Raw genomic sequence first — 10,504 nt, 5'->3', positions numbered from 1 at the left:
GAACTTAGGGGAGCGGGGAGCTGATATGGGGCTGCCGGTCCACCCTGGTTCCAAGCCCCCACCAGCTAGCTGCAACGAGCTGCTCTTCCTGCAAGCAGTGGACAAAGCAGGCGGCTGCCAAAGGTTATACGGGAGCATTGTACAACTTGAAACGAACATGTTCCCTAATTGATCAGCAACGTAACAATGAAACAACATTAACCGGGATGACTTTAAGTGAGGAGTTTCTGTATTGCCATTGGCAATTGACAATGGTCTGATCCAACATGGGTGATGAGAGCAGGGTGTGGAGGAAGTGAACTTATAGGAGTTAATACCCGCAGCAGGGGGCGGTACCTTGTAATATATCCACTTCTTGAAGCACCCACAGCTCTGCAGCGCCACGCAGCCCTGGCCATCGAAGTCCTCCATCACTAAACCATACACAGCTGCCCACTCCAGAATTTGGGTTTCAACTTGGAACACATCCCCTTGTCTGCAGCTCTAACCACTAGACCAAACGTCCCTCCAAGAGTCAGAAAGAAAACCCCAGAGTCCTGACTCCCAGCCCTTCTGTGACTAAGCAACTAGATCCTAATCCCTTCCCAGAGCTGGCAGTACAAACCAGGAAACCTGATTGCAAGCCCTCCATCTCTGATTGGCTAGATCCCTTTGGCTGCTCACAGCAAGGACTAGAACCCAGGAGTCCTGAGTTCCAGTCTCCCCTGCTTTTAAACCACTAGACACCACTTTCCCCCCAGAGCCAGTGATAGAGCCCAGCAGTCCTGGCTCCCAGTCCTGCCTGCTCTAACCCAGTAGACCCCACGTCCCTCCCTGAACCATGACTAGAACCCAGGAGTTTTGGCTCCCAATTCCCCCGAACAACACTATTGTAAGTGATACCTGCACCTTCTCTTCCGGTGGTGCCTTAATTTAAGAAGCTTTCTCTCACCCCCATCTGCACGTTCCCTCTGATCTTCTCCTGCAGGTGCCACCTGCCCCAGTAACTCCCACTACGAGCTCTGTGGGAGCGGCTGCCCTGCCACCTGCCACAGCCTTTAGGGGCCTGATGGCTGTGACGCCCCCTGTGCCAAAGGTTGTTTCTGTGACGCCGGGTTCCTCCTGAGCAGAGACTGGTGCGTCCCCGTCACGCAGTGCGGTTGTGTGCACCAGGGCAGGTACTACAGGAAGGGAGAGGAGTTCTACCCCAGCGCCTCCTGCCAGGAACGGTGCCGGTGCAAACACAACGGGGTTGTCGAGTGCCAGGAGGCCTCCTATGGAATCAATGAGCAGTGCAGGGTGGAGAATGGAGTCTTGGGTTGCCACGCCACAGGCTTTGGCAAATGTGTAGCATCTGGTGACCCTCACTATCTGACCTTTGACGGATGGGCCTTTGATTTCCAGGGCACTTGCACTTACAGCTTGGCCAGAGTCTGTAGTAGTGACGCTGGGCTGGCAAACTTCTCTGTGGTGGTAGAAAATGAGAGCTACAGTTGTGATGGGTTGGATCACAGAAACCCCCTTGGGAACTGCCAAATGATGTGCCAAGACTACTTCTGCCCCTGCCTTCCCTGCCAGCTCAGGACTCCAGCACCCTGTCTTGCTGAGCCAGACACTCCCGTCTGCTCCAATACAGACCCAGGGTCTGAACCACGTGCCACAAAGCTGCAGAGTTAACTGAAAGCAGTTTACAGAGGTGTTCCTGTCTTTAGCACTCAGATGCCCAACTCCCAATGGAGTTATACAGGGTAAACTCATAAATTGTTCGCCCTCTATAACACTGATAGAGAGATATGCACATCTGTTTGCCCCCCCCCCCCAGGTATTAATACATACTCTGGGTTAATTAATAAGTAAAAAGTGATTTTATTAAATACAGAAAGTAGGATTTAAGTGGTTCCAAGTAGTAACAGACAGAACAAAGTGAATTGCCAAGCGAAATAAAATAAAACATGCAAATCTAAGCCTAATACAGTAATACAATTGAGTACAGATAAAATCTCACCCTGAGAGATGTTTCAGTAAATTTCTTTCACAGACTGGACACCTTCCTAGTCTGGGCACAATCCTTTCCCTTGGTACAGCCCTTGTTTCAGCTCAGGTGGTAGCTAGGGGATTCCGCATGATGGCTCCTCTCTTTGTTCTGTTCCACTCACTTATATATCTTTTGCATAAGGTGGGAATCCTTTGTCCCTCTCTGAGTTCCCACCCCCTCCTTGTCAATGGAAAAGCACCAGGTTAAAGATGGTTCCAGTTCAGATGACATGATCACATGTCACTGTAAGACTTCATTACCCACTTGCCAGCATACATGTATACAGGGAGACTTACAAGTAAAACAAAGCCATCTGCAGACAGTTGTCCTGGTTAATGGGAGTCATCAAGATTCCAAACAACCATTAATGGCCCACACTTTGCATAATTACAATAGGCCCTCAGAGTTATATTTCATATTTCTAGTTTCAGATACAAGACTGGTACATTTATACAAATAGGATGATCACACTCAGTAGATTATAAGCTTTGTAATGATACTTTACAAGAGACCTTTTGCATGAAGCATATTCTAGTTACATTATATTTAAACTCATTAGTATATTTTCATAAAATTATATAGACTGCAACAACACAACGGTAATGGCCAAGTGTCAGTGGCACGGATGGTGGTGGTCTCCGTTCATGGTTACGCCATCACCATGGAGAGGGGAAAGAAGTGGAAAGTCACGGTAAGTCCCTGTTTGAGATTATTCTCATTGTAGCCTAGAGTGACGTGTGTGTGTGTGTGTGTGTGTGTGTGTGTGTGTGTGTGTGTGTGTGTGTGTGTGTGTGTGTGTGTGTGTGTGTGTGTGTGTGTGTGTGTGTGTGTAACCAGGACACAGCTGCTGAGTCCCCACTAGTGACAGGTGAATTTCCCTCTCATTGGCACAGGTGGACGGGGAGCTCTACACTCTCCCGCTGGCTATGAACGACGGGAAACTTCGGATCAACCAGGAGGGGAACAACATCATTGTCCAGTCTGCCTCTGGCCTCAAAGTCCTTTACGACACCTCCTGTTATGTCCTAGTCTCCATCCCCAGCTCCTACAAGGGACACATGTGCGGCTTGTGCGGCAACTTCAACGGCAACTAGAACGACAGCTTCCTGCTGCCCAGTGGGAAGAGCGCCCAGAATGTGGATGAGTTCGGGGCCTCCTGGAAGGTTCCCGCTGATGGTGCCACATGCGCTGGTGACTGCGGTGAGAGGTGCCCGGTCTGCGATGCAGCTCAGACAAAGCCGTACCAGGCCAAGAGCTCCAGTGGGTTGATCAAAGCTACTTCAGGACCCTTTAAATACTGTCACTCGCTGGTCAGCCCTACCGAGTATTTCAACCATTGTCTCTATGACATGTGTGCTGCCAATGGAGCAAGAGAAATCCTCTGCCAGAGTGTCCCGGCCTACGCGGCCGCATGCCAGAAAGCTGGAGTCACAGTCAGTGCCTGGAGAACAGCCTCCTTCTGCCATAAGTTTACAGAACAATCTACAGCCTTTTCTTATCTTCAGCTGTATTTGCAATTAGTGAAGTGGTATCACAATCTCTCTGCTTGTCAGATCTCCAAGCTAAACCAGTTATGAGGGGTCGGTAGCTGGTTGGTTGCATACTGCAGGGGGTGGGATGGAGTATAGCTGCAGTGCTGTAGCTATGCCACTGTAGCTACTCTAGTGCAGACATAGCCTCAGTACTAGACAGTCTCCTCTCGAGTCAGTGCTGACCTCAGTGCCCCAGAGCAGTGCTAGGAAGTGCTGCCGTGTGGATGATTTAACAGAAGGCACGCCTCCATGTGAGTCGATGCTTGCCCCAATACTCCATCGCTGGGCTAGAGAGGGTGGGGGTGGGGGGACAGCATATCAGACAGTATATAAACCCAGCCTCCAGTGTGCAGTCAGAAAAATGACTCTACTAGTGGTCAAATGAGATCTAAACCAGAAAATATAAACTATCACATCACAACGACATTTTTCACATAAATCTTTTTTTCACCAAAAATGCATATTTAGATTGACTGAAACGTTTGGAGAATTTCTGTCAAATTTCTGTCTTTTGGTTGAAAAAAAAATCTGGAAAAACTGAAACAATCTGATTTTTTAAAATTTGAAATGACTTTTTGACTTTTACTCTGATTTCTTTAAAGGTTAAAAGTACCCTGAAAAAGAAAATGAAATAAATATCCTTCTGTTTCGATTTCAGCTCAGCCAGAGAACAAACAATCACCACAGGGCAGCATCTCACAGACTCTTTTGTTCAGCGGCTGAGCTGGACAATCCCTCTCAAAAACCTGGGTTGGCTGGAACTGAAACCATTTTTTTCTAATGTTTACTTTTAACTGGAAAACTTGAAGAAAAAGAATAATTTTGAATTGACCAAAACATTTTGGGTTGACGTGAAACAATTTTTTGGCCAAGTTTATCGTTTCAACGCCACCATTTTGGTATGGCTTTCACACGTGTGTGTGTGTGTGTGTGTGTGTGTGTGTGTGTGTGTGTGTGTGATTTTGTTTTTAATTGGCCAAATTTGGAGACAAAATTCTGTTTTGAAATGAAAAGTTGAAAAAAAACGAAAAACGTTAACTATTTATTTAAAAAAAACCCATGCTTTTTCCATTTGAAAATATTCATTGAATTTGACCCAAATGAAAAATGCATTTTTCAGCAAAAATTCTGTCTCACCCAAACATTTTGCCTAGCTCTGTTTTTTGCACAGCTCTAATAACTATGTCCATGGTGGAATCAGGTTTTCATCCCTAATTATCATTTACTTCTGTCTGTCCAGCTTTCACCTGCCCGGCCAATAGCTACTAGGAGCTGTGCACTAGATCTTGTTATTTCACATGCGCTGGCTTGTTCTCTCCTGCCCAATGCACTGCAAAATGCTTTGAAGGCTGCCAGTGCGACGCCGGCTACACATTCAATGGGGAAACGTGCATATCCATGGAAGGATGCAGCTGCGTGCGTGACGGACGCTACATCAAGGTGGGTGCTGGGATATGAGTCGTCTGTCATCCTCGATGCTGTCATTTGGCATCGGATGCCCTTGTAGGTGTGGGATTGTCCCAGCTTCCCACGGGGAGTTACAGTGACTGTGTGTCTGTGCCCTTCAGTGCAGCGACACACAAAACCTACAGCTAGGTCCTGCCTTCAGTCACCCATGTGACTTCCGCTGCAGTCAGTGGCACTTGGTTAGTTGAGCATCCAAACACCTGCCCTGTGTGATCCTTGCACGTGGAAATGAAACTATGCCATGTGCTAGGGATTCATCACAGGAAAACCATGGGACTGGATGGAAAATGGGATATGGAGCCTTTCCCCACTAGAGGGCGCTGAGTCTGATCTGGCCCAGCATGGGACGCTGGCTGGCTTAGGGGGCTAGGGAATGGGACATATTGCCTTTCCCCTCTAAGGGGCTGCAGGTCTAATCCTGACCCCAGTTAGCATAAGTGGCTGGCTTGGAGGATGGGGAATGGGACAGGTCCTTTCCCGTCTAGGAAGTTCAAAAACTTATCATGGTCCATCTTCAACCTAGTCAGGTTGCCTGCTCCCATTCCTCCTGGTGGGTGGCTATTCCAGAACCTACCTCCTCCTATGGTTGGCAACTTTTGTCTGATTTCCGGCCTTAATTGAGTCATGTCCCTTTGTCTCTGTTGAAATCACGGGTAAAGGAAGAGTGTTAGCCTGCTGAGTGAACTTGAGCAAGACACTACCACTCTTTGTGCCTCAGTTTCCCCATCTTAGAATGATACTGATCTCCTTTGTAAAGCACTTTGTGGTACACTGAATCAAATCGCTATAGAAGAGCTGGGTGGTGGTGTTATTATTATTGCCCATTTCTTATTAAAGGCAACAGTTGCAGGGTAATTGGAGCACTGGGCTAGGAATTAAAAAACTTGGGTTCAGTTTGCTCTGCAATAACCTAGGAGAAATCATGTCACCTCTTTGGCCTCAGTTTCCCCTCTCCCCCTTGTAAGCTCTTTGGGTTTCTCTACTCTCCAGTTGAGGTTTGGTCCCTTGGTGGATGTCTTCACTGCAGAGTAAACTCAGGCTCTTCCCTGAATGTTGTCCCTTCCCCTCACCCCTATCCACACAAACTTCTCAGAAAAGTGAACAGAATGTTAGGGGCCATTACGAAAGGGATAGATAGTAAGACAGAAAATATCATTATGCCACTATATAAAGGCCTGGTACGCCCACACCTGGAATACTGCGGGCAGTTCTGGTCACCCCATCTCAAAAAAGACATTAGCATTGAAAAAGGTGCAGTTAAGGGCAACAAAAATGGTTAGGGGGATGGAACAGCTTCTACACAAAGATGAAAAAGACTGAGACTGTTCATTTTAGAAAAGAGGCGGCTAAGGGGGGATGTGATAGAGATCTATACAATCCTGAGTGGTATGGAGAAAGTGACTAGGGAAGTGTTATTTACCCCTTCACGTAACACAAGGACCAGGGGTCACCTGATGAAATTAATAGGCAGCAGGTTTAAAACAAACAAAAGGAAGCACTTCATACAACACACATTCAACCTGTGAAAGTTGTTGCCAGGGGATGTTGTGAAGGCCAAAACTATAACTGGATTAAAAAAAGAATTAGATAAATTCATGAAGGATAGGGCCATTTGTGGCTATTAGCCAATATTGTCAGGGTCCTAACCCCATGCTCTGGGTGTCCCTAAACCTCTGACTGCCAGAAGCTGGGAGTGGATGACAGCGGATGGATCACATACTAATTGCCCTGTTCTGTTCATTCTACCTCAAGCATCTGGCACTGGTCACTGCCAGAGACAGGATATTGGGCTAGATGGACATTGGTCTAACCCACTATGGCATTCTGATTTTCTCACTTGGAGTTCAGTGGTTCTTTCAGCCTAGGCTGGCTGGCCTAACCGGGGAGTGGGAGTGAGGATGGGGTTGGACCCTGGGTGCTGTTTACACTCAGACTGGTAACAGCCACTTTGCCATGAGGACACCGGCTAAACCACTGATAGCCCTCCTGTGCCCAGGAGGACAGACGCCTTCTCCTACAATTCACTGGGGAAGAATTCCCATGTCATGGATTCACAGGGGCTGGTCCATGTACCCGCCTGTAATAGTCCCTTGGGGTGACTCCTTTAGTGTGCCGGACCCCAAGGACCCACACAACTCAACAGGGGCACCAGTGATCCCTTGTCTCTCCATGGCTCCCTGCAGCGAGTCCAGCCAAGCTGGACTCCTGTGGGACTTTTGTTCCTACCTCTTCAGGATGCAAAGCCCTCAGTGAGAATTTGCAGCGACACCAGGTGGCCTTTTCAAGGTAACAGCTTGTTAGTCCCCTGGCTACAGCATCTGAAAGGCCTTGGGTTAGCGCAGAGAAGCAAAGGTCACAGCAGAGTTCAGACTGGCTAACGCCCGGGCTGCCTTGAGCCATGCTGCCAGAGGAACAATGTCGCTTCCTCTCTTTGGCTCTGTCCTTTTGTCTCCATCGCAGGAGAGAGCCCCTGTAAACTAAGCTCTTCACCCAGCCACCTGGCACCTTTCCCCTTCATTCTCCAGCTCAGGGCCTTTGCTCTGCTTCCTTGCAGCTAAATTCCTGTCTCTTGGTAGTTGGTCAGTGCAGGTGAATGTCCCGGCCTTTGGGGTTTCCATTGTCTCTTCCAGACCCTCCATTCACATGCCTAGAATTTATTCCATTTGTTAATGACTCTGGCCTCCAAGAGGGTGGCTACATGAGTCCAACACCTCACCCCTTCCCTTTACGCTCAGTGTACAGCAGTACAAAGCATGGAGGGAAACTGAGGCACACATAGACCTCATAAAATATTACCAAAATTCCCACATTTGGCACACGTAGAGCTGCTCAGCTTATTGCAGCACAAAGCACCATGGGATATGCCCCCAGAGGCCCCAGCGGCACACACAGTGGAGCTCAGCACCAGGGGGGACAGAGTAATTTGGGTAGGGTTTTGCAGTGTGGCTGCTCACACCTGGTCTAGGCTAGCCCAGAGAAAGAAAGATCTCCCAAGATAACTCTGCAGTAAAGACATACCTTTTGGGGCAGGGACTGTCTCTCACTATTCATATGTACAGCACCCAGCGCAATGGGATCCTGACCTCGGCAGGCTACTGTAATTTAAATAATCACAGAGAGCTTTGAGTTGATCCCATCTTGGGACTTTTTTCATAGAATAGAATCATAGAATATCAGGGTTGTAAGGGACCTCAGGATGTATCTAGTCCAACCCCCTGCTCAAAGCAGGACCAATCCCCAACTAAATCATCCCAGCCAGGGCTTTGTCAAGCCTGACCTTAAAAGCCTCTAAGGAAGAAGATTCCACCACCTCCCTTGGTAACCCATTCCAGTGCTTCACCACCCTCCTAGTGAAATAGTGTTTCCTAACAGCCAACCTAGACCTCCCCCACTGCAACTTGATACGGTTGCTTCTTGTTCTGTCATCTGCCACCACTGAGAACAGCCAAGCTCCATCCTCTTTGGAACCCCCCTTCAGGTAGTTGAAGGCTGCTATTAAATCCCCCCTCACTCTTCTCTTCTGCAGACTAAATAACCACAGTTCCCTCAGCCTCTCCTTGTAAGTCGTGTGCCCCAGCCCACTAATCATTTTCGTTGCCCTCCGCTGGACTCTCTCCGATTTGTCCACATCTTTTCTGTATTGGGGCGACCAAAACTGGACACAGTACTCCAGATGTGGCCTCACCAGTGCCGAATAGAGGGGAATAATCACGTCCCTCGATCTGCTGGCAATGCTCTAATACAGCCCAAAATGCCGTTGGCCTTCTTGGCAACAAGGGCACACTGCTGACTCATATCCAGCTTCTCGTCCACTGTAATCCCCAGGTCCTTTTCTGCAGAACTCATGCTGCTTTCCTGTAACAAAGTCATTTGGGAATTTCCCTGCATCATCTCTGGCGCTTGCTCCGAGAAGTGCACCTGCCAGGCCTCAGGCGGGCTTGTCTGCGAGCCACACAGCTGCCCCGACAAAGAGATCTGTGCGCTCCAGGACAGGGTGCACGGCTGCATGAAGCGGGAAGGCTCCCCGGAGCCCAGCTCACCTCCTTCGATTGCGCCTTTGGAGGAGATCTCCACAGTGGAGCTTACGAGCTGGCCTCTCTCTGCAACGACAGCGCCCCCTCCTGGTTCAGGGTGGTGGTGGATGTCAGGGCATGCGGCGACAGGGCAGCAATGGGTAGGACGACCGCCTACATTTTCTTCCGAGTTGCTTTCATAGCTGTGAAAAGGAACAAGGAGACCTGGGTAAGAGGGGGCCACGTTAGAACAGCCTGAGGCAAAGGGTCAGGAAGCTCATTCAGCTGCCACCGAAATGATGAAAAGACTAGGAATTACAGTGACGTTGATCCATAAGTGAGGCCGATGTGGGCACCTCAAAGATCAATTCATTCAGTTTCATGAACCCCCTGTGTTGACAGGACGTGGTGTACAGGCTGTGGGGGATGACATGAGTTATGGATGAACAATTATTCAGTAGCAAAGACTGAATTAGAACCCAGGAATTCTGACTTCCCCCTGTGCTAACCCACTAAAGCCCACTCCCCTCCCAGAGCTGGGGATGCAATCCAGGAGTCCTGACTCCCAGCCCCCCTCACCCCTGCTGTGTCCCACCTCTGATGTTGGAGGAGAGGCAGTGTGACAGATTTATGTTAGCAATTTGTTTGGGGAGTCAGGTGATTAGGCTGATGCCACAGGATTGCTAAGGGAGGAGATGACGAAACACACCAAGTGTTTAAATTTTAAAGCTTTATTAATAAAAGAATAAAATAACAGCAGAGAGTGCTGGGAACTCTCCCACGTTACTGAGGGGAAGAAAGAAAGTGTTAGTGCCCCAAGCCCTGACCCACTTTTATACTTACACACGCACTACCCAAGACTGGCCAGGCCTGGGTGTAACGTCAGAAGAAGCGGGGGGCGGGGGGGAGAAGGATGGACGAGAATGCTGTTCTGGGGCCAGGCCGTCCAGGTCTGCTGTTGCTCTTCGCCTTGCTTCCACTCTCAGGAGGGTTTTAAGTCCTGGCTCCTCGGGGGGGGGGGGGGGCGGAGGGTGCTTCGTTCGGGGACCTTTGCTTCTGGTGCCTTTGTGCCAGTCCATAACAGCTTTTTGTGGGTTTTTTTAGCTTTTTTAAAACAGCCTGGCTCCCGGGACACAAAGCTCAGCCCCTTGGCTTGTTGTTTTGTCTGTGTTTTTAATTTCCGCGGCCCTGGACTTTGTTTTTTGTTTTTTTTGCTGGCCTTGCTGTATTGCAGATCTGTATAGTTGGATTTTTTTTTTTTTTTACGGCTGCTCAGGCACATTTAAGCCCCCATCTTTTTTGGCTCTCCGCCAAATTTTGGCTGTGAGCAGTGTTCTTGGGCGGCTGGGACCAACATCTTATCTTCCGACTGAGCTGAAATGTTGAGTTAACCCGTTTTTTGCTCTCTTCCCCCCGCCCCGGGCTCTTGTACCTGCAAAGGAAACTTCCACTCCCCACTCACACACCTTTGACCCTCC

At 48.9% G+C, this 10,504-nt stretch overlaps 1 pseudogene; it reads left to right on the top strand.

The window, feature by feature from the left end:
* The first annotated feature begins 206 nt into the window (after positions 1-206).
* LOC135892664 (IgGFc-binding protein-like) lies at positions 207-3,591 on the top strand (annotated as a pseudogene).
* Positions 3,592-10,504: the final 6,913 nt, after the last annotated feature.

The sequence above is a fragment of the Emys orbicularis genome, chromosome 20 (genome assembly GCF_028017835.1).
Source record: "Emys orbicularis isolate rEmyOrb1 chromosome 20, rEmyOrb1.hap1, whole genome shotgun sequence".
Lineage (NCBI taxonomy): Eukaryota > Metazoa > Chordata > Testudines > Emydidae > Emys > Emys orbicularis.
The sequence above is the reverse complement of the archived record's forward strand: the minus strand, read 5'-3'. Positions and strand labels throughout refer to the sequence as shown.